General features: G+C 45.9%; 1 long non-coding RNA gene across 1 annotated transcript in view; it reads left to right on the top strand.

Moving 5' to 3' along the window:
* Window positions 1-18,641, top strand: part of LOC112626760 — an 85,916-nt gene that overhangs the window by 65,277 nt on the left and 1,998 nt on the right. The window lies entirely within an intron of this gene.

Below are 18,641 nucleotides of genomic sequence, written 5' to 3'. Positions count from 1 at the left end.
GTATGAATGTATAACGGTAAACCACTTTGGAAAACAGGATGGCAGTATATTTATAAAGTTAGACATACACTTGGCATACAACTCAGCAAGCCCACCCTGGGTAATTTTTCAAGAGAAAGAAAACATATCCATACAAAGACAGGAGCATATTCATAAAAGCATCATTCACAATATTCCAAACTGGAAGGAATCTAGATACCAACAAATGGTGAATAGAGACAGTGTGTGACATATTGATACTATGAAACCCTACAGAGCCATAAAGAGGTGCAAAATATTAATACATGTAACAACATGAATGCGTCTCAAACATGCTAAGTGAAAGAAGTCAAACACAACTACATATTTATGAGTCCACTTATGTAGAATTCCAGATAAGGCAACACTATTACGACAGAATCGGATCAGTGTTTGCCCGGAGTAGAGGATGGGGGTTTGGGTCCGAAGACAACTTTTCAGAAGGAGTGAACTGTCCTATATCCTGACTGGCTACATGATTGTATACAGTGACAAAAGTTCATCAGACTGTATAATCAAATAGGTGAATTTTATATGTAAATAGTCTTTAAAAATTTCCAACTTAAAAAATACACATTATCCCTGCACCCCACCCCCTAAAAAAGATCCTGCTACTTTTTCCATGGAGTCAAAAGAATATCAACTTGATTCTAGACTCCCAGGGTCTGATTCCCAGCTCAGGCAGTTTCTTGTTTCCTACACTTCCTGTGCTTTATCTCACCCGTAAGATAAAGACAATATTACTTAACCTCACCGGGTTGCTGGAAGGATTAAATGAGGCAATAAACACATGCTCTGCCTTAGCTATCACTGCAGTCTTTTTTCTTAAGAAGAATATATTTCTAGCTCCCTCTGGGACACTGGAGTGCTATCCAGTGCTTCAGCTGGGCAGTTCCACCCAGTAAGGAACTTCACGCTGTGACCTACGAAATTACAAGCCCCCTGGATCCAGCTGAACCCAGCAGAATGGAGTTGGGTTTTGGTATCTGGGATTTAGCCAGAAAAGTACGGCCCTCAGCTATCTAAATTTCCTACCTCTCTTCCTGTATCATGAAGCTCCAGGCACCAATGTCAGCTGTTTTTTAGGGTCATCTTCTCAGGTCAGTAGGACAGATTTAAAAAGGTAAAATCGGAAGATTCCATGACGTACAGTTCTGTTATCTGTTGTTCTTGTATTTGCCTCTATTTTGTTGTATAATGCAGACTTTTACAGCAAGGAAATAGCCATCTGATTTTTTTTTTTTTTTTTTTTTTGTGAATAGCCCTTTATTATGGTTGCATTTATCTTATTGTTTCCACTTTCAGATGGGGAAGCTAAGGCATTTCATCTAACTATAACTCTATCGCTATATTAAACAATAGTATAAAGATGTAAGCAAGGTTTAAACAAGACTATAAAGCATGGTTCCATATGGACTTTATTCTCTTCTCTTCCATACTTTCAAGCACAGATTTTGGGCTTGGGCTCCCTTTGTACAGCTGCCTTGGATGATTTATGTGGAGTCCAGGCAGGAACCCTGACTCTCATGGCCTCTGAGGCATCTTAGAGTGAGATACCTTGTTCCTTATTTGCATTACACTGGACAGGGAGTTTGGTCCTCTGTTGCATATATAACGTAACTTATTTATAGTTTATATTTATGTCACACTTCTACATTATAAAATATCAGACCCTCTAAGTTTTCTACTTACAATTTCAGAATTGTTATTGCAAATGAATTAACTTGCATTTTCTCCTTTTGCAAGGCTGAGGTGAAAACTAATGACGTAGATAACAGATTTTTTTCCCTTGGTGATTAGAAAGCTTTTAGCTTCATTATTTAATCCCCAAGGACAGGGTAAGTGCTTCTTCTGTACGAATGAGTTGCAGTCTACAGTTCCATTTCAATTAAATTTTTTTCACTATATGGTTTGTCAAATATCAACAACATGAGTGCTTGAGGACAAATTGTTTTTAAGATTTCTGTAAGATTATTACCCTATCACACTGATTCTCAGGAAATTTATTAAATTTACAATGGGAACCTTGTTTCCCATAGTTACATTTTGGTGATATTTATGTTCTCATCTATTTTGTTCTGCAACCAATGGAATTGTTATACGTGTTAAGGAACTGCCCCTTTGCTCCAGGAATTCCATTTCTAAGATTTCATCTCAAGGACGTAGGAACCAGGAATTAGATGTTTATGGGACAAGTGTATCCCATTGTCCACTTGGAAGTCTCTGAGAACTGATGAATGGAGATCTGACTTAAATATCTCCCATGCTGGGCCTTGGCACATGTTGGGGTCTGTATAACTTCCAAAGGCAATGTGAAGAGTGAGAAAATTACATCTGGCATTGGTTTCGGTGAGGCATTTTAATCAAATGCAGGCCAGATTAAATCTGTTCTGCAAGAGACTGGATGCCAATTTAGCTGTTACCTGAATCAATGAAACAAGCTGAATTTTTAAAGGTTGTGGAGACTGCGATTAGAAAGCAGGTAATTGGGTAAATGTCTGTTAGCAGGACAAGCCAGATATGTATTGATCAAGAAAGGAAAAAGTCTGACTTGATTAACAAACCTTCTCTGTGTCAATAAACTAATGGTTGCTTTTAAAATGTAATTTTGCTTCCATTCTTCAGTAAGGGGCCAAAAATAGCCCAGGGAGGGGCTGTGGAGAAAGTTAAAGTGTTTCTAAATAAGGAGCTTCCACTGATGATTGGAGAACACTGGTAATGGAAAAGAAACAGATTATCTGTCTCAGGAAGAGGCTTTTCAGTCCCTCCAATGGCATATAACAGAATTCAAACAAGTTTTACACTGAAGACTGCAGCATGAGACTTGTGGCTCCACATTCAGCTCTAAAGTGATTTTTGCTGGAGGCAAATGCGTCAAGAAAGAGAAATCTTTCTCTCCCAAGAAACCTCTTACACAACTGTGTCCCTCCAGGGACTCTCAGAACAATCCCTCCACAGGGACCTGAGACACCAGGTCATGGCTTTTCCTTCTCGGGAAAGCAAATGGGATTGATGTACTGGGAATTCTCTCTCGTCCTGAAGCGAAACACACCCAAGTCCATGAGCCCTCGTCCCAGATGAGGCTCCCTGTCTGCAGAATGGGAGAAGAACTGGCAGGCTCTGCAGATTCCCCACTCAGTGCCTCTGGTTTGGAAATTACAAGTACTGACTTCTTAGGTTTCTAGTAAACAATAGGAAAAACCTGCCCTTAGATGTCCCAAAGCAGTTAGAGTTTTGAAACTGGATATGGAACCCAGCCCACAGCTTGGGACTTGAGGAAACTAGGAGAAGGTGTCTGGGCACCGTGAGCCTCAGATGTCTCCCTGCCACCACCTACTGCTGTAGAAGCAACACCATCAGGGCCAGCGCTTGATTCGATGAGTAAAGAATCCCCCTCTTGGCAGGGAGCGAGAGCAGTGTGGGCGCTCCCTGGGCATTAAATTGTATTTGACAGCGAATGAAGAGCATGGCAAGCTCTCTGCCCACATCTGTCTTTGTGTCCTCTGACTTCTGTCTCATCGCCTGAAAACAGATTTGGTTTGACTGAGAGCAGAGACTCTGAGTCTGACAAAACCTAAAACAATAACATTTTATTCTAATGGGAGAGCTGAGATGGAGAAAATGGAAGAAAAGTAATAAAAATAAGGTAAATCTGGGGGAACATGACTAAGTTGTTTTGTTGCCAACCACAGCAAAACATATTGCAAGGATAATAACTGGCTCCACAAAGGACGACCTTATTTGAATGCAGCTGGGAAAGAAGGCAGGAGAGGGGAGAGAACCTATAAAATTCCTAGACCAAAACGTTCTGGGTACTCATGAATCTTGAGTCAGTACTTACTGTTTTCCTTCCCCACACCATCATTTGTCCAATTTTTTTTTTTTTAACCCACAACGTGGTGATTTTGCCAGCACTTGGGGAGATGTTCTCAGTATCCAGCCCTCTCCAGTGTGTGTGGTTGCACAACTCTGTGACAGCAGCCACACCCCTACTTCTGCTTATCACAGCCACCGCCAACGCCACCTCCAGAACTGCAGTGATACTCTTCACGGTCATCACCTTTCATTCACCTTGAGCAGCTTGGACATTAGCTCCTGAGACCTGTTGGGGTGTTTAGCGCCTCAGGAAGGAACCGTTGCTCTCTATGGGTCTGGCCTTCACACCATGAGATAAAGGGATTTAATGAGAATGTCCCAGCATTGACTATAAATGGAAGCAAATGCCTTTTTCCTCTCTTTGGTGGCGGTGGTTTTGCTTTTGATGTATTCAGTATTCCAGAAGCATGGGACATAAAATTTCTTAGAAAAATTTTCCAGGAAATCCTATGTGAAAATGGTTTGGAAGGCAGGAGGATGATGACCAGTATATGCACAAACACTTTCACCCCAGCTAGCAGTACTGCCTGCCGTTCCTCTCCTAGGCTAACATTTTGGCACAGACATTCCCCTGTTGGCACAGACATTCCCCTCTCCCCAGGAAGAGAGGCCCAGGAATTTCTGCTCTCTCAGAAGGCAATCAACTGCATTATGCTCTGAGGTGGGCTGGGAGAGACTGGTCAGCTCTGTCACTTGGGGCGGCAGAAAGGGAATCGGATGGCCGATGGTAGCAGGGGAAAGCCTTACGCAGAAACTGGCTCTGTGAGCCACGTGTGTGGGTAGGAACTGCCTGAGGAAGGGCGCTTGTTCTTCCTGGAGGGATGAGGAAGCCTATTTGGCCCAGGGCTGTGGGGTGAAGCGAGACTCAGTCTCCTTGTCCCTGGTGGGCTGTCAGGTCAAGGCTTAGAACAAAAAGTACTGACCAAGGAGCACCCTTGGAAAGCTGGGTCTGGCTGCTGGGATATGGGGAACTGTGTCAGAGTCTGGAGAGGAAGGGAGGCAGTCACAGGGGCCTGGGTGAGGGTGTGCAGCAAGGCAGAGCTGGGCTGGCTGTGACAATGGCCAAGTTCAGGACGATGAGGCCTGGGAGAAGATCCCTTGTGGGGAGGGCATGGGCGCCTCATGCCTATGTGAACCTGGCTCAACTGTTCCCTCTACTCAAAGAGCCATCTGGCTCCACACTGCCCGCCCACCCCCAGCAGAGCAGAAGGCAGAATGAAGCCACTTGTATCGCTGGCTATGGAGCAGTGCAGCCGGCTTTATGGAAGTGCTAGAAGTCAGCACCAGCGCAAGTTGCAGGAAAACAAGGACCAGTCCTTTGCTGTGTATCACCAGCAACCTGGGAACCTCTTCTCAACTTTAGGAGGCTACCTTCTCCAGGGCACGCTTGTTCGGGTGGCCTAGCAGAGCTGCAGGAGTGGCTGGATGGTGGCCCTCAGGCCAGTGACCCATCCTCTGCCCCTCGTTCCCCTGACTTTGAAAGCAATTTCATTGCAGATGATCCTAGGGAGTTTTCGTTTCGGGAGGGGAAGAACTTATCCTGCCCGTAAGGAGGAGATGGTCCACAGAGGAGGCTGGTCAAAGTATTTGGGCAGTGGCAAATTCTGTATGCCTTTTTATAATTTAGTGCAGATAAAAGAACCTTCATTCTACAGAACTATATAACTGAGGAGGAAAACACTTTAGGCTTGGAGTCAGGACACCTGTGTTTAACTTCTGGCTGTGTTAATTGCCAACTTTGGGTCTGTGAGTTAAAGACTTAACATCTTTTTTTTTTTTTTTTTTTTTTTTGAGACAGAGTCTCCCTCTGTTGCCCAGGCTGGAGCGCAGTGGCGCGATCTCGGCTCACTGCAAGCTCCGCCTCCTGGGTTCACGCCATTCTCCTGCCTCAGCCTCCTGAGTAGCTGGGACTACAGGTGCCCACCACCATGCCTGGCTAATTTTTTGTATTTTTAGCAGAGATGGGGTTTCACCGTGTTAGCCAGGATGGTCTCGATCTCCTGACCTCCCAGAGTGCTGGGATTACAGGCGTGAGCTGCCGCACCCAGCCAAAGACTTAACATCTTTAAGCCTTTGGGCCTCAGTCCTTCCATCTATAAGATGGGCATTATCAGCCCTAACCTTCCTCTCTTAACAGGTTTAATCACATAATGATAATGATGCTGTTGTTGATGCTGATGATTTGTGTCACTTACACAGTGCTCCCATGTTTCAGGTACACCACATCTATTCATTTAATCCTCTTACCAATTCTATGATGTAGGTACCCATACAATCCTTGTTTTACAGAAGAAAAAAACTGAGGGTAGCAAGTTACTTGCCCGAGACTGAACAGCTGGCCAGGGGTGGCAGAGGCAAAACTGCATCCTGGGCAGCCTGGCCCCAGGGCTGTGCTCCCTGCCTCACACTGCGTCTTCTCCAACGCAATAGATGTGAAACTGTCTTGGAAATCTGCCTCCAGGAAGGAGGTGTTCAGCACATCGCATAAAGAATCGAAGACTAAATGAATACATAAAGTACTAAACACATTCGGAGATACCATTTTTATGATGACTAGAAATTGGGCGGTTGTGACCCCTCTACAATAAAGAAACCCAAATCTGAATTCTGCTCAGTGAGCAAGTGCCATCGGGTGGGAGGTGAGTCCCTGGACGCAGGCAGCACCAGGCCAGGAACAGTCGGTGTGTGGGAAGGGAAGGGTGGGGTCTGAAGGGCAGACAACCCAGCACCGGGCCTGGCAGCATGCTGGTGGCTGCCCCAGAACAAATAGGGAGTTCTCAGGCCTGAAACCTTTTTCTCCAGCTGGCTGGGAAGGGGAATCTTTCATTCTAACAGACCATTTATTCTGATTGATGAAGAGAGGAGCTTCTGTTAGGAGACGCTGACAAAGGCCATTTACAAAGGGGCTAGAGGAGGAATTGAGCCGTGCGCTGACACGGCAGATGGTGGCCAGGCGCAGTCCCCGGGGGCCTCGGCGCCGCATTGCAGACACATGTCAGCCTACGATGTAAATGTGGCGGCAAGGGTTGTTTTACTCTTCAGCTATGACTGGGATCAATGGCCAGCCGCGCAGAAGCCATCCATCACCCCGGGAGCAGGCTGTGAGATATGAGGCTGGAATTCCATCACTGATCCTGCCGACAGCCTCCTTTGCAGAGTGGGTGATGCATGTGCGAGCCAGTCAGCACCCTAGACTAGGGGACGACCCAGGAGGGAACTGGGTCAAAGGCCAGTTCCGAGGCCTTGCTCAATGCCTAGGAGCAGTCAACCCTGTTTTTGAAGGGCAGGAGATACCGCGGAGGAGCCAGGCTGCAGAGAGCTCTCTTGGGGAAGCACTGTGTTTCCCAAGGACCCTCTATCCCCATATCACATATAACCTCTGCCGATTAGCCTACCCACAATTATAAAGGGACATCTTCATCCCCCCTCCCCATCCAGTAGTGTCTGTGCCTACCTCAGCGAATGCAGCCACCACATTGGGGGACCCTGAGATCTGGGAGCCACTCCTGGACTTCCTTCGGTGCTCACATCCCATCAGCCATCAGGTGCAATAGAGCTCCATCCACATCCACAGCTTTGAAATCCTTCCCTGACCCACAGGGAGAAGTTTGATGTTGTGACCGTTTATACCATCAAACACGTGCAGATACACACATACCTGAAACAAATACTGTATGAAGCAATACTTACCCTTCCCACATGCAGTGCCTTCTCAGGTTTTATTTCATTCTATTTCACTAAAATTCTAGTCACAACTGAGTAAACTTTATGCCTACCAGTGTGGCAAGGCCCACAGTTTGAAAAACATCAGCCTTTCAATCCCTTGGATCTAATGCCTTCTCTCCATCTCCACTGACAGCTCCCTGTGTCAATACCCATCATCTCCTGTCTGGGTGACCCTGACAGCCTTCAAACTGCTTTCCCCTTGATCATTCTTGCTCTCCTTCAATTCATTCCCAATCTTGACTCGCAGTGAATGAAACTACTGAAGATGAGGTATAATCATGCTGTTTCCACGGTTGGAACCCTTGACTGGCTCCCTTGTGCTTCTGTATAAAGTCTGACCCCCTTACCATCCTCCAGCCCCCATATGATGTGACCTCCACTTCTCGAGCCTTATCTTTGCCCATTCCCCGCTCCGTCTCTTCAAGCTGGTCATGCTCAATGTCTCCAGGTCCTTGAACTTGCCGTGCGGTGCTGGGTCTGAGTCTTGGTACGGTCCTGGTTTCCTCTTTCTGGAACACTTCCTCCTCTTCTCTCCATTGGGCATAGTGGTCTACAGTAAGCAGCAATGAGATGTGACATATGCCTTGGTGTAATGCAGAGGGGAGACTCCGAAGACTTAGGATATGGGAAAGAATATTGGAGTCTCATGATCACATGCTCCCGGCTCACGTGCTCCTGTGTCCCTCGAAGGAACCAGAGGCTACTCCTTCACCACAGCATGGACCATGAGTAAGGGATGCAGCTGTCTTTCACCACAGCAGGCAGCATGGCTAAGGGAATGTTCCCACGGTGGATACTGCTGGCGCTGTGCCAAGATTCCCCTCATGAGGCCAGAGCTGCTATTGCCCCGCTGTTTTGAGTGCTATTGCCTTCTCCGTAGAATCCCCTTCCACCAAACAGGAGCCATTCACCAGAGATCATGCCACTCCAATCATGCTCCTGGGCAACCAGAGGCCAAAGACTGACTCAAGGTCTCTAACCTGGCCCCCTTGCCTCAAAGCAGTACCAGCTCTGTGGCACAATTCACACTCCAGAACTCTGGGGACCAGGCAGGAATGAGTGTCCAGCCCCGCACTGCACTGTCCTGCTTCCCTCACTCCCCTTCTCCCGTGAGCAGGCCCCAGTAAGTGATTTTCACAGATAGACCCTGTTCCGGCTGCACTTCAAGGGAACCTGAACCCCGACAACCCATGTCTTGGAAAGCATAGAGGTGCTGTCCCCTGAGGGCTAGGACAAAGAAGGGAGAGGCTGCCATTGAAAGAGTCTATTTACTGGTTTCAATGTGGATATTTAGGTTCCTGAGTGGTAGAGGCCAAGGAGCAGCAATTATCTGCTAGAGGCAGAGCTGGTGAGGTCTCTCATGAGTATGCGGCCAGGTGACATATAGAATGTTTGACCTTCAGGGACCTTTGTTGGCAGCTGATAGGTCCCAGTATCCCTAGGACTAAGATGGATGGGAAGCCTGTGGAGGTGCTGCATGCACTGTGAAGCTGGAAATGCTCTGTGTCTCGCGAACAGGAGCTGAGCTTATAGATCAAGGTCCCCCACAAGTGCCCGGGACTCAGATGGGTCACAGATCCAGTTTCCTGAGCAGAAAGGTGTGCCATATTCCTGAGCAAGGACCCAGTGATAAAAGGGTCCTGTAGGTTCCCTCCGCACCCCTAGCCTTTTCCTCAAGGGCCTGTAGCCACTCACCAAGAGAACCATGCACTGGAAGAAGGAAATGTACAGCCATTCAGTGAATGACTGGCCTTTGACTCTTAGAAGCTCGCAGTGGTCTACCAGTCAGAAGGTGGGGATCAACAAACAATGATGTGTTGGTCCACGTTCTTGTTTTGGTCAAGACTCTTGAGTGTGTAGTTAGAAAAGACAAAATCAGCAGCAGGCAGAATCTCTCTTTTGGCTGTCTGTCCTGTGCAGCAAGATTTATTTTTAGGTAAGGAGAATGGAAGCCCTTGGAATAGTCCCTCTTTCACCAAAATAGAAAACCGAAAGCAATACCCCATTTCTGGGAATCCCCAAGGGCCAGCTATTTACATGCATCCTCTTATTTAACACACATGGCCACCATGCAAGGCTGGTATCACTAGCCTCGTCTTGTAGATAAGAAACCTGAGTTACAGAGAAGTTGAAGCCGTTTCTGGAAAAATGTCCAGTTTTCCATTCCAGACCTTGGCGAGGCTGCAGGTGCTGTATGGCCCACTGTGGCCTGGAGTCAGTCTCTGCCCATTATGCTGTGTGGCCACAGCAACTGGCTGTTTGTCAGCCCCCCAACAGTTTGTCAAGTACTTTACTCCTGATTAGATTCTAGTACAAGTGGTGCTGAGGACTCTTTCTTGAATAGATATTATCATGAAACATCATATTCCACACTTGCCTCCTGCTTGAAAACTGATTGTGGGAGCTGCAATGAATTGTGGAATAATCTTCACTAATGCATAATTAATACATGCTGATTCAATTAGAGTCCCCCTACTATTCCTGCTAAAAAATTTACATTTATATTATAACATTGACAAGAATGTGAGAAGAGAATAGAACTCGGGCTCTCCTGACCCTCTTCTCTTTGTTTTATCAGATATGTTTTCTCTCTGCTCCTTGTGTTTTTTTATTACTTTAAAATGCTGCAGAAAGCTGGGTAATATTCTGGGTGCAGTGCTGTGGCAAGGGGCACCCTCCCCAAATCTAGAATCAGTCAGTCCACTTAGATGCCCCCTCCTCCTCCCCATGCACAAGTAGCTTTTGCAGCGTGCTTATTGTTCTTCCTACACACCTCTTCAGTGTGACATCTCTCCTCTAGCCTCGCAGCCCTCTCCAGTTCATACCTGGACTTCACAAGACTCAAACCCATCTTTCTAGCTGCCATTTCCCCCCTCCCATCCACTTTCTACACTGTTGCCAGCAACCATCCTTCTAAAACCATCAGTAATACATCCCGTCAGTAGTTCCCTATAGAGGAAATATATTTTTTGCCCCTCAGTTTCACTCTGAGGGATTATCTGCCACCCCCTTCCCAACTCAAGGGGTGGGCATGTGACCTGGCCTGGCCCAGTTTACTCTGTCCCCACTGGCTGGGTCAGGGATGCCCTGCCAACCCCATCAGGGTAAATCCAGCTTTTCTTCTGGGACTTTCACTGGAACTATGAGGGAAGCAGAACCCATTTCTCTCGGGATCATTAATTTCCAGTGATCCATCCCTTGAGGATGAACTATCTGAGAAGGACCCCAAGACCAAGGAAATATGGGCCGAGGGAGGAGAAAGAAGGAGAGAACGCAGGTGATGATTTTGTTATCTGCAACCACAAAGTCCTAAAGAACATATTCCCTAGAACTGATAGGACAAATTCTAAGTTTCCTTGTCCTAGATTGCAGGACCCTCTCTGAGATTTGGCCCTTTCTCCTTGTCCATCTCATTTCATGGCCTCATCCCCATCAGGCCCGCATCACACAGCTCTGCTCAGTCTCCTGGGTGTGATATTTGATTTCAGGACTCTGTTTGTGCTGTGTTCCTCCTCTCAGGAACATGGTCTCCCAGTTTCTGCCCTGCTGTCTCCCTCTTCTCCTTTCATACCCAGCTCAAATGTCACCTTGCAGCTCCCTACCTCTCTGCTATCACCATGGATTAAAGACCCTCATCTGTGCTATAACCATCATGACTATCTCTGTTATTAAATCATAATTTCTTAAGTTTCATTGATCTGTTTCTTTTACAGCCATATGTTAGGTATACATTTGTAATTCAGTATTCCCAGGTCTACTTAATGTATTTATACTTGAAGCATAAGTTACATACAGTAAGATCCACAGATACTAACTTTTCAATGAGTTTTGGAAACAGTATACAGCCATGTAACCACCATGTAAAATGAGATCTAAAACCCCTTAGAAAGTTATCTGGGGCCTCTTCTTCTAGTCAATTCCTACCCCACTACCCCGGCACATACACAGGCAACCACTTTACAGCTTCTATCCCCATAGATAAATTTTTCCTGTCATCTGATTTCATATAAATGAATTTATGCAGTATGTACTTTTTGCATCTTGCACGCTTTGCTCATTTTCATGTTGAAAATGTTTTTGAAATTCATCCGTGCTGCTGCACATATCAGCAGTTGTTTCACTTTATTGCTGAGTAGTATTCAGTTTTATGAATATGCCACAATTGGTTTATTATGACTCGTTCATGGATATTGGAGTTGTTTTCAGATTCTGAATGTTAAGAATAAGGTTGCCATGAACTTTCTTGTTGTGGACACATGTTTTTGTTACAGGCTGGGTTCTCTGGAAGCAGATGCGGTTGGAGTTGGAGATACGAGATGTTTATTAAGCATCAATATCTGAAGAAAAGGTAAGGGGACAGCAGCATGATTGGGCTGAGGAAGAAGTTGAACTCCCAGTGGATTAGGGAGGAATGCATGTAGAACCCAAGTGATACACTTGGGCCTCTCATTCTATTCCCTGGCCCCACCGTGTCATCTATCAGACTGTCCATGCTGGGCTGTAGGCAGGCCTCAGTGCCCTTGCCTCATTCAGTCACTGGCTAAGGGCTACACAGGAGGAGAGGAGGATGTAACCTCCAGAGAGGTGGCCCCCTCTGTAGCTGCAGTAGATCTGGAAGACACAGACAGCTGGAGCTGTCTGCCTACTACTGTCCCCACAGCTTGGCAGCAGGTCCTTTCCTGATGGGGACTCTGCTTGGCTCATCTCAGTGTCTACCACAGGCTACTGCTTGAGTCACCTAGGTTCACGCTATATAAATCCAGACAGCAGGACCCTAGTGGGCCTCGTTTCCTGAGGGAAAACAGGTTAGCTGAACAAATGTACCCTGCAGTTGGTACTGCAGAGCTACTGCCGCAGTTGGTCTTGGGGACACAATGTATACTCACCAATACCCTCTTCCATTCAGAGTTCTTCACAGTCTCAGAGGTGTAGCACCACCTTCACTGGCCTCAGGGCTTACAGGTGGTACAATTCCAATCTTCATGCTGGAAACCCTGCTCTTCTCAGGGAAGGGCTACTCTACTTGTCCATTTGAACTCACAATTGAATATGTACAAAGAGAATCATGTGGGATCCACAGGAATTTCTCCCTGCTGCCATATATTACAGGAACCCTGCTCTCTGCTGATAATAGGATCAATTATCCCTGCCAAGACAGTAACTCCTTTTTTTTTTTTTTTTTTTTTTTTTTTTGCTTACTGGCCCCAGCATACAAGGAATACAAAATACCCAAGTGGCAGCTGTAGTTAATATTTCGATGGGATTCTTTTCATGCTCTCCAGACAAAGCATACCCCTTTGGGGACTAGAACTCATTCCCCTGCAGAATCCAGAGTTGCAGGAAGGAGAAGCACAAATTTCCAAGTTATGAGGAGTGACTGTTAGTGGAACCATTCCTATTTCTACCTCTTGGTTCCTCGACCTATATAGTCTTCCTATTGGGCGCAGAAAGTCATATAAAGTCTTTGGTTCAATTCACATACTTCATGCTGGATGGACAGTAGTACATTCTGCAGAATATTGCCTTTGAGCAGGTATCTTGGGCAGGTAGCATGTTGATATAACCAGTATATGTTTTGGTCATAGACCCTATGTGAATTTTTCTGTTGCCATCATAATGAATTAACACAAACACAATGGCTTAAAACAACACGAATTTATTACCTTACAATTCTGGAAGTCAGAAGTCTACAATGAGTCCTCGTGGCTATTGTCCCTTCCAGAGGTGCCAGGGCAGAACCCTTGCTCTTTCCAGCCTGCAGGAGCTGCCTGCCTTACTTGGCTTGTGCTGTTCCTACCTCTCCAAAGCTGGCAGCATAGTGTCTGTAGGACTCTTTCTCTCTGTCCTCTGCTTTCATCATCCCATTGCCATCCCTCTTATAAGGATCCCTATACTTACACTGGTCCCACCGCATAATCCGGAATAATCTTCCCATTTTATAACCCTTAAGTTAATCACAAAGTCTTTTTTTATCATATAAGGTAACATATTACAGGCCCCAGGGCTTAGGGTGTGGCCATGTTTGGGGGACCATTATTGAGCCTACCTATAGCCCCATCTGGTTTCCCCTTTGCTATACAGCAGTGGTTCTCAACTGAGGGCAATTTTACCCCCCAGGGATCATCTGACAATGTCTGGAGACATTTTGGTTGTCACAGTGGAAGAGGTGCTCCTGGCCTCTAGTGAGCTGAGGACAGGGTGGGGTAAACATCCCACAATGTGTGAAACAGACCCCCACAACAAAGAACCACTGGTCCCAAAATGTCAAGAGTGCTAAGCTTAAGAAACTCTGCTGTCAAGTGAGCCTCTTGGATCTTAAGAAAAAAGAATCAGACTGTTACGTCAGTTTTCAGCACCAATGTTAGAGGTGTCTTTACAAGACTGTCTTTGGAGTCCTGAGGAAAAGTAAATGTAGTTCTAGAGTTTTATGCCCGGCTGAAGTATCAATTAAGAGCGTGTGTATATGAGCTGGGTGGAAAGGTGTGCATATTTTAACATGAAAGCACTTGTAAAGTCACCTCTTCCCCCATACAGTCATTTGAAAAAACTATTTGAGGTGGGATCCCTCCCCCTAAAAAAACATCTGGGAACTAGATGGAGAGAAGATTAATGGCATTGGGAACTAGATGGAGAGAGTGGACTATGAGGCAAGGCATGTGAAGAAAACTAGAGCAGGAAATCAGAACAAATCCACTGGGCCTTATGCACACAGAATCCTCACTCAAGAGGATGAGGTAAATTCAGGAGCCATCAGCTGTAGATATTTAAAGTCACATAAACATTGTTTAAAGTTATGATGAAAGGTCAGTAGAGGAATAAGAACAGAAACATAACACTAAGAGATCATCTTATGCCCTACTCTATAATGAGTGGTTTTTAAACTTGTCAATGTATTATCTAACAAAAACAGATGAGTTTAAAAACACCTGTTTAAAAAACAAAACTCTGAATCCCTGTAATTCAAAATATACAATGAATCTTTATAAAGATGCCTATTGTTATCTCAAAGGAAGAGAACTGGATGCAGCCTATGTGTCTACAACAGAGAACAGTTACATCAATTATGATATACTGGCTCTATTATGATGTTATTAAATAATGGCCTCACTGAAAACGATGTAGAAATATTTAAAAAGCTAAGAAATAATGTCAAAGATATATGTATGTTTTATAAAATTATTCCCACTTGAAAAGATTTTCCTAATGACAGGAGTACCTGTATCAGACTAATGGACTTATAGATAATACATAGTTCACATTTTTCCTTTAACCATTTTCCCCATGTTCTATCTATACTGTTACTTTTATGATTAAAAAGCAGTTTCCGTTAGAATAAGTCAGTATTGTTTTTAGACAGCCCAAATGTGTCACAAGGTACACAGCTCTGGTAATCCTTGTTTACAGCAGAGCCCTCTGTCTCTTCTTAAACAGGAGATTGGAAAATGACTACCTTCTGGTTAAAAAAGAAAACCACAGGCATGCCAGCAACAAACCACATCTGTGGTTATATCTTTCTTTTTTCTTGGATGAATGAAAAGAAATTCAGGAGCCTGTGTGTGTGTATCTGCTGTGTCAGTCAACATATGAACTAGACTGCTAGTACTGTTATCTGATTAAGGGCTAGTGGGTTTCAGTGGGAAATGCAATCCTAGCCACTGGGGAAAATTTCAAGAGATTCTGATCCAAATTAGAAGTTTTGGGGTCTGTATGCAGCCTCTGGGATGGATTGAATTTGCGCACAATAATGATTAAAGATAATTTAATGTGATAATGCAAAAACATGTATGTTGTAGGGAATGGAAGAAAGGGTATGTTGCAGACACTACTGAATGTTCTAAAAAGTATCCACTCATCCTTATTCTAGTCTATAATAGAATTCCCTCCATACTTTTTTTTTAAGCTACACAGAGGATTCCCCGGAAGAAAAGACTGTATTTCCCACCCTCTTGAAGCTGGTGTGGCCTTGTAACAAAGATCCCCCCTAGACATGTGGGCAGAGGCATGAGGTGCACATCATTTCCGAGAAGCATCTTCACAGGAGAGGGCATTCCCAATCCCCGATTCCGATTTCTTCCTTGGGACTGAAATGTGAACAGGACAGCTTGACTGGTGGCCTTGGGGATGGAAGCCACATGTAGCAGAGTGGCAAAACAGAATGAGCCTTGGGCCCTACTTGGCTGAGACCCGCACACAAGCTCTGGCTCACCTAATTCCAGATTTGTATGTGAGAGAGAAAGTAAACTTCGACCTTGTTTATGCCACCACATTTGGAGTTTCCAAAACCACATTCTAGTCACACCAGGGAGGCGGCAGTGCAAGGTGGTTTCTGTGCTGCTTCGGGGTGAGGATGGTCTGCCCAATGTCAAATTCACTCTGAAAACCCCCAAGAAAGGTTGCTTTACAAAACAAGTGAGAAATAGCAGCATAGACTTTTCCCCAAGACCACAGACAGACAAATAACACTAAGACTATGGGGTGTGGGGACTAGTATCAGTCCCTGGCAGGGGATACAGGGGTTGGGGGATGAGAATCTCCACTGAAGTTAGTGCTTAAGACACTCAGTGCATTTTGAGTTAGGATGCATTTTGCATTCGTGGGTACCTGAAGCAAAAGCACATCATTCCAAGGCATTCTAGGTTGGAACAGAGCACCTGGGGGAGACAAGCCACGGGTGTGAGGAAATGAATCTCCTGAGGGCTGAGTTTGCAAATCACCCTTACCAACTGAGAAGTACACCGTCAATAGCAGCGCTGCAAGGGAAATAGAGGAGTAGAGGGGAGGAGAAGGAGAAATGAAGGGAAACCAAGCTCTGTGTGGGGCCATTCACCCTGCAAAAGTCAAGAGGTATTGGCTGGCCACCACAGACTCTTCATAGCATGGGTGGGGGATAATCTCATTGTCTCAGGTTGTAGTTATTTTGGGGACCAGAGTAGAATCAGTGGTACATCCTGAGTTTCAGAGCTGGGAGGTGTTCAAAGAAGGCCAGGTGTTCTGCAAGCCCAAAGTTTCATTCCCTCCACTGCTGCTGGAGTTCATGTGCCGTCTTACCCCTCAACTGTTTACAGCTATTTCCAGGCATTTTGCAGATCACTTCCTGACTCCTAGTCTCTCCCAAATGGATGACTAAGACCTAATATTCTCAGTGCTCTTGCTTTTTATGACCTTTGTCCTTTCCCTTATCTGTCTGTACAGTCCAAAGTAGGAGAAGCCCTTGAAATCATTGCTTCAAACAAGCTTGGATTATTTGTGCATATCCTGAACAATGTTTGCCTCTTATGGGGCAAAACCTTTTCCCATTCGCTGCTGCTTTCTTTTCTGCTGATAGTGAGTGCACTCTCTCAGACAAGGTTCTTGTGGGAGCTGAGCAATAGATACTAAAAATCCATCTCCTGTGATGAATGAGACCCTCCAGGGTCCTGGCAGAGCAACTTGAGTCTCCATGTTCCCCCTTGGATCTAACGCCTGTTTCCAGCTCTGCTGCAGGCCCCTTCTCATGGCAGGCTGTTCTCACGGCTTTCACACCCCTGGGAAGGAATGCAAGTGAGTCTCCCTTTCCTGGCAAAGAAAGGCTACAAATCGCTGTCTGCTTGGGTGAGGTGGGGGTTTGCAGCCACACAAATACCTGATGCCTCTCTGGTCTGAGACTGTCACATTGCCATTTCTCAGAGAAACCAAAGGAGGAGGATCAACAATCTCCCATGAATGTTTTGAGATCACTTTGGGTAAGAAAGCCACATTAAGGCAGCTCAGCAATTCCAAAAGACTCTTCAAGAGCAGCCATCCATCCCCAAAACAATGGGAATGGGCAGGAACATTTGAGGGCAGCGTAAGTGTGAAGCCTCATGCTGTTGGAGAAGTTTTATGCAGAAAACTAGATATGAACGCACTGTTCTAGGGGTAAGTAAAGCACCTTAGAACAATATAACCAGCAAGGAAAAATCAAATCGTCAAGGAAGACGTTAACGTCTCATTGGAAGGCAGAAGCATCAAACTCAAAGCCAATAAACCAAAAAGCTGTAGTAGCACTTGGATTTCTATACCCATAGAGGCATCTGAGAGGAAGGAGGAAGGTTTGAATAAGAAAGAAAATGGCCAGGTTGTGCTGAGTTGTTTCTCCCCTCCCCGAAGAGGACTTCAGTTTCTGGCTGACACCAGCTGACCCAGGGTGCCTCCTGAACACGTCATTTTGGGGGTGCTGGAATGCCAATACCAGCATCTGTGCAAGGCCTCAGGCAATGGAGCTACTCAGTCACTGTATGGTAGGGTACAGTTAGGGTTTCCAAATCTCTCTGTGCCAGGATTCACTTACACCCTTGGTTGGGGACCCACGGCTCCAGCCACCATTCCTGAGAGCTGCCCCGGAAGAGGCGGCCGCTGAGGAGATTCTCCTGGGAGTGGGGACAGGCAGAAGAGGACTGTGATAAGTGCACTCTGGTGAGCTTGGCCAGCTCCCTCCATAGCCTCAGGAGCCTTTGAGCACATTTATCTCCACCCCATTGTGTTCCTGGCATGTGTCCCTTGGCTGTCAGGAGCCGAAGCAGGAGGGTCAGACCTGCTGCTGGGTGAGACCATCCTACAGCTGTTGGAAAGAATCCCGGCTTATCCTGTTTCTTCCATTGCTGACTCATAGCATGTGGCCACACACTCATAGCATGTGAACTGTGCAGACGGAGATGGGACGTTGTCAATGGTTTCCTGAGGGCAGGCAGATCACGGGGGTCACTCTGGCCAGGCTCCTGACCCTCATGCTTTGGCCAGATGACTGGTCATCTCTGGAGAACATCAGAGGGCCTGAAAGGAACGTCAAAAGATTTCAAGGCTGTACAGTGGGGCACGACCCAGCAACTGCCACCTTCTCCCAGGAGCAGCCTGACAGGAGAAGCACAGGCTCGTCATTATCTTGGGATCAAGACCCAAGCTCTCAACTCCCATTAGGAATGTAACAGTGGCAGAGCTAAGAGCTCAGGCCCTGGCCCTGGCTCACAATTCTTTCTAGAGCTTTGTAGAAACTGTACTAATGC

The sequence above is a fragment of the Theropithecus gelada genome, chromosome 6, assembly GCF_003255815.1.
Source record: "Theropithecus gelada isolate Dixy chromosome 6, Tgel_1.0, whole genome shotgun sequence".
NCBI lineage: Eukaryota > Metazoa > Chordata > Mammalia > Primates > Cercopithecidae > Theropithecus > Theropithecus gelada.
This window is presented reverse-complemented; position numbering and strand designations above follow the sequence as displayed.